This window comes from Oncorhynchus mykiss, chromosome 29 (assembly GCF_057628025.1).
Source record: "Oncorhynchus mykiss isolate SJ-2025 chromosome 29, ASM5762802v1, whole genome shotgun sequence".
Lineage (NCBI taxonomy): Eukaryota > Metazoa > Chordata > Actinopteri > Salmoniformes > Salmonidae > Oncorhynchus > Oncorhynchus mykiss.
This window is the reverse complement of record NC_143050.1, coordinates 9323049-9328049: the sequence shown is the minus strand read 5'-3', so window position 1 is coordinate 9328049 and position 5001 is coordinate 9323049. Positions and strand designations below refer to the sequence as shown.

The 5001-nt window shown below is 44.4% G+C and overlaps 1 long non-coding RNA gene across 1 annotated transcript; it reads right to left on the bottom strand.

Annotated features, from left to right (window-relative positions):
• Positions 1-2594: 2594 nt before the first annotated feature.
• Positions 2595-4472, bottom strand: LOC149970335 (uncharacterized). Its single transcript, XR_016493457.1, has 2 exons — positions 3764-4472; positions 2595-3505 (listed from the first exon to the last, which is right to left on the bottom strand). It is a non-coding gene; the product is annotated as an uncharacterized LOC149970335 (long non-coding RNA).
• Between the last annotated feature and the right edge of the window lie 529 nt (positions 4473-5001).

Here is a 5001-nt window from a genome sequence, read left to right as displayed (position 1 = left end):
ATTTTAGCCCTTGGTATGCAGTGTGGGTGGAATAATTAAATAATATAGATTTTCTACATTTATTTTGCAACACTTGCGTTGCGTAGTCAGCCTGTTACATCGAGTTGTCCAAGTACACAGGCCTTGCTGTAATATCTCTGGTTATTTCACCCCAAGCCTAACTATTCTCAGGTGACCTCCTTCAACCCATACCGAATATACATTTATTTTAACTGTTATTGGTGGGTATGAACTTGACCTGTCCTGTAGATGGCTAGATAGCTATCTTCCTGCAGTTCGGAAGGGAGTACAACTATGGCTAGAAGTTACATTTTCGTAGGAGGTTAGGAGAATTTACGCAGCAGGTTCAGAGACATAAAGTAAGGTTAGGAAAAGTTTTAGGTACAATGTCCTTCTGACCTGCTACAAAAAGTAACTTCCATTGTAGCTGTACTCCCGCTCTAGTCACAACCCTGCAGCAGTGTTCATTTCATCACCGTGGATGACGTACATCAAAACATCATCTAGCGACAAACAGCAGCCAATAGCAGTTTTCACAGAATAATTTTTTGGCAACACTGGTTCCCAGACAAGCAGGGCACAGCACCTCTCGTTGTGCCTGTGGTCTCAGTGTTGCCAACGATTTGACAGTGAGAAATGCTATCGGCGCCTAAAATGTGTGACTAGATAACATTTTGCTATAGCCTCGACAATGTCACAGTGGTACAATGGCTCTCTACTGCCGCCTCCTGCCTGTGTGTGCGCTTTTGCTGTGACTTCTGTTGCACAGCTTTTTCCTCTCGTTTGCGGCAGAACTGAGTGAGGAAAGTCGCTAGCCGTAATGCCGCCTAAAAAAATCCAAGCCTTTTGCGGCCAAAGTGGCCATTGTGCCCTTGGGCTGAATATAATAGGCTAATTTATAATTTTCTTCTCCAGGCTGCGGTGCTCCGAAGCACCTCCCACTCAAACGGCTCTCTCAGATATGGCCAACGCCCGTCATGTGATCGGGTCCTTCGCTTTGGCTTTTCAGCTAGGAAGTAGGCTAGAAGTGAATGAAGACGGACACATCTGGGTCGCAACTGCGGGTGTCTTTCTTATCAGATTCAGATGGGCATATTGAAGAACTAACAAATGTCCACATTTAGCCTACTTGTCATGGGGGAAGAGTTCTGCTGTCACCTTTGGTAGGCTGGACACATAATATTTGTAATGTTTTTTTTTTTGGGTTGATAAAAACTATTTTTTTTTCATCCACAATGGAGCCCAGTTTTGTAATATTACCATATGTCTGCTGCAGCTGCTCACCGTAGTTTTGAAGTAAACAGGACTTGTTTTGGGACATTTCTTAGCACCAACTTGCCTTCCGAACGTTCTATTCCCAGCCCATTGTTCTGTGTCACAATGCCTGCTTCGCTATTGCTGGCAAGAGACCTGCCCCCGTTAACCTCATAGGCTTGCCTCAGGTAACTTATTAACCTTTTCACATGTACCAACAATCGGGTGTGATCATTCTACAGTGGTTCAGCGTACGATCAAACCGGGGTGATTAGAACGCTTATTAAGAACGTGCAGTTTCGATTAACGCAACAATCAGCATTTGAGCTAGCCAATGTTTTTTTCACAGAAACATTTTGCACGAGTACAGTCCTTACTTACAAAGTTATGTCCAGAATGTGACCGGTTTATTTTTTGGATACAATGTTCAGACATTCCCTGAAGTAGCTACAGCATAACACAATCATCCAAACCCGGAAAATGTAGGCTACATCTGTTCTAGCGCTAACTGAGGAAAGACTGATGTAACACAAGCAATCAGATTTGTTTAACTCTCAGCTGACTGAAACTACAATACGAAATAGCTAATGACAATTACTATTTATAATTAATCACATCACTGATGAGCTCCCCATTGATAAAAATAATTTAGTAAAACACTTTCTAGAAATCAAAAAGTAATCCGGTAGATTGTGGCCGTCATGTTTGTTTTCTCGCATCCACCAAAGATAATAAGAGACCAGATGAATTTGATCTATAGTATGCACATTGAAGAGGGTTTGTCGTCTACCATCGTTCACTTACGGAAGTATCTTTAAAAAAAACTTTTCCTCCCCAATTTTGTGGCATCCAATTGGTAGTTACACTCTTGTCTCATTGCTGCAACTCCCGTACAGACTCAAGAGAGGCAAAGGTTGAGAGCCGTGCAACCTCCGAAACAAAACCCAAACAAGATTCTTTACGCAATACCCACTTAACCCAGCAACACCAAAGTGTTAAGGGAAACACTGTACAACTGGCAACCATGTCAGCGCCAGCCGCGCTACAGGAGTTGCTAGAGTGCAATGGGACAAGGACATCCGTGCCAGCCTCCCCTAACCCGGACGACACTGGGCCAATTGTGCGCCACTCCTTCAGTCTCCCGGTTGCAGCCAGCTGCGACAGCCTGGACTTTGGTCCAGAAAGCATTGTATATCAACAAACATGGCTCCACACAGCTGGAATTAGCTTAGCTCATCATAATCAGTACAACCTTCAAAAAAGTATTTTCAATCTATGCAAGAATTGGAATGCATGATTTGTCACCAAAACAAAACAGTCAATAATTACCACACAAAACATTTTCTGATAATGATTTATTGATACAAGTGGCGTGTGCAGGCAGTCAATCACGTATCCTCTCACTCCCACTCTGAGCCATTCAAGTATTGTTGTTTATGTATGTAGCTAGTGAGCTAAGCTGTAGCATTAGCAATGTCTTCCAATAGATTAGTCAAATGTATACCTTCCTGCTGACAATCCTTCTCATGGGAATAGTTAAGAAAAACTCCCTAAGAGAATACTGGAGCACAGATCCTATGTTTGCAATTTCCTTCTTTGCCAACCTCTTTTCCCAAGACCGCTTCCTAGTTCTGCTGTGATGCCTGCATTTCGTCAACAATGCTACTGCCAACATAAATGACCCATTACACTAAATTACCCGTTACACAAAACAGTTCTTACCAGCCTGACATCAGCATTTGGTCGGGTCTTTGTGCCATACAATGATCTATGCATTGATGAGTCCCTGATGTTATGGAAGGGTAGGCTGGCGTTCCGTCAATATATTCCCTCCAAAAGGCACAGGTTTGGGGTCATGTTCTTTGTCATGTGCGAAGTAGGATTTGTCCAGGATATTATAGTCTACACCTGGTCTACCACTGACATCCAACATTATGAGGGGCTTGGGGTGTCCGTGTCCACGGTGATAACCATGCTGGCTCCTCATCATCCTCATCAAGGGACACACTCTGTATGTGGACAATTGGTACAGTAGTCCCACACCTTTTCAGCATCTGTTCTCCAACAGCACAGGGGCCTGTAGCACGGTCAGGTCGAACAGGAAGGGGATGTCGGCATTCGGATACAGGAAGATGCAGAGGGGAGGTGGAGTTCCAATGAGAACGTTCAACAACTGGCAGTAAAGTGGCATGACAAACGAGACGTCCATGTCCATACAGCACCCATGTCGGCCACAGGGAAGGTGGACCACCTGACGGGAGAGAGAAAAATCAAACCAGACTGCGTGCTTGACTATAACCTCAAGTGGATAAGGCTGACATGATAAACATATTTTGGAATGCCCTTTGAAAAAAACATTTTTCCATCTGATTGACACCCCGTTCCCTCAATGGCTACATAGTTCACCGCCGACTAAAAGGTGAGATGATTACTGAAGGTATTTTTTTGTAATTGGATGCATAGTTTACATACAAATCACATGCAATTATAGTGACAATATCTCACCCACCTACCCACTGCCTCATCATCTTCTCCCTTCCCTGATCCTCCTCACTCCCTCATAGGTAAAATAATGACCTACCAAAAGTACAGAGAAAACCTAATAGAGAGCTGCTGGGGGAGCACCACACCCCTCGGCGCCCATACACTGGGGGCCGTCCTGCTGCAGGTAATCCCCTATGCCTCCCTGCAAAGTCCCTCAAAAACTACTCAAGGTAGTCAGTCACACATGGAGGCACTGCAAAGTCTGCCTGTCTGGCACCAGGAGAAGGAAGCAGAGGAAGTTGACAAAGTACATGTTTAGCTTGTGACACACCTCTGTGTTTCACCATGCTTTGGGGAGTATCATATGCTCAAGCACTATTGAGCACATCTACAGCAATTACTGACTGACCTGACAGGTGACTTGACATGTATGTACGGTGTATTGAGTAGCCGTACCAGTCGCCACATTGCACTTCAACCCGACAATTGCTAGCATGAGCATTCAAGACCGAAGATGTGCCCCGCATGTCCCTATTTGCTGTAGAGAGGCTTGGTGCTGGCACGTTACCTCCAGAGGTGCAGGTATGTAGCCTAATTTGTTTTATGTAATCTCAACCTAGCCAAAATCTCTTCCTTTTGAATTGCCTTAATGTTTGCCCCAACAGGACTCAGTGTTTGTCCTCGCAGATTTTATGCTTCACGGCGCGAAACATGCATTGCCTGAGTCACTCTGGAACGAGCAACACATTAGCAGTTGTACCATTTGCGTACCTGTCAATGATCCACTGCTACTGATTGTGCACATTGGAACAAACAACGTAGCTCAAGGGGATTCTCCTTACAACATTATCAGGAGGATGCTGGAACTGATCGTCACAGTTAGGGAGTATCGGTATGAAGTAATGTTTGCAGTTTGCTTCATTCTACCCCGACCAAAGGACGATGATACTACTAAACATGTAGTTAAGGAAACAAAATGGGCTTTTGCAGCATCTGTGTCACACCCTGACCATAGTTTGCTTTGTATGTTTCTATGTTTTGGTTGGTCAGGGTGTGATCTGAGTGGGCATTCTATGTTGGATGTCTTGTTTGTCTATTTCTATGTCTGGCCTGATATGGTTCTCAATCAGAGGCAGGTGTTAGTCATTGTCTCTGATTGGGAACCATATTTAGGTAGCCTGGGTTTCACTGTGTGTTTGTGGGTGATTGTTCCTGTCTCTGTGTTTTGCACCAGATAGGGCTGTTTTTGGTTTTCCACGGTTA